This window comes from Myotis davidii, unplaced genomic scaffold, assembly GCF_000327345.1.
Source record: "Myotis davidii unplaced genomic scaffold, ASM32734v1 scaffold1786, whole genome shotgun sequence".
Taxonomy (NCBI): Eukaryota; Metazoa; Chordata; class Mammalia; order Chiroptera; family Vespertilionidae; genus Myotis; species Myotis davidii.
In genome coordinates this window covers 320,913-321,621 of record NW_006297147.1, presented here as the reverse complement: position 1 = coordinate 321,621, position 709 = coordinate 320,913, and positions in this window count along the sequence as shown.

The window sequence follows — 709 nt, the reverse complement described above, 5'->3', positions numbered from 1 at the left end:
TTGCTGTTATTGCCTGAGCAGCCGCATTGAAAAATTTCAATTTTTCCGGTCATGGAAAATTTCAACAAAAGAGTGCGTATGTGCCAGGAAAGCCGTGAAGGCCATTTACCCAATATGCTATTCCATACATAACCCTATACTGTATACTTTATGAATCTAAAAAAAATACAATTTTTAATTATAAACCTGTGTTTTCTATCAAAATTACTTCTTGCGTGAATTTTGGGACACCCTTTAGATCTCCCTTAGTTTTGTATTGATTAGTGGAACATTATTATGTTGTCATGGTGGTTTCTTTGTTTTTAGTATTTGATTCAGACCTGTGTTGCTGCCTCTACATTTGATGAAGCAGTTGCCCTTTTATTCCTTTCAGCCTTAGGGACCAATTCTGGCCGTGAGAAACAGATTTATCTGCATGTGGAATCAAAGGTGTTCGCTGGGAGAGGTGTTGTTTTGATCTTGAGAAAAGGCTCAACAGCCTTGCCTCCTTGATGTCCTATGAACTGAGGTCATAACAACAATATATGAGTCGCCAAACCGGTTTGGCTCAGTGGATAGAGCGTCAGCCTGCGGACTGAAAGGTCCCAGGTTCGATTCCGGTCAAGGGCATGTACCTTGGTTGCGGGCACATCCCCAGTAGGAGGTGTGCAGGAGGCAGCTGGTCGATGTTTCTCTCTCATCGATGTTTCTAACTCTCTATCCCTCTCCC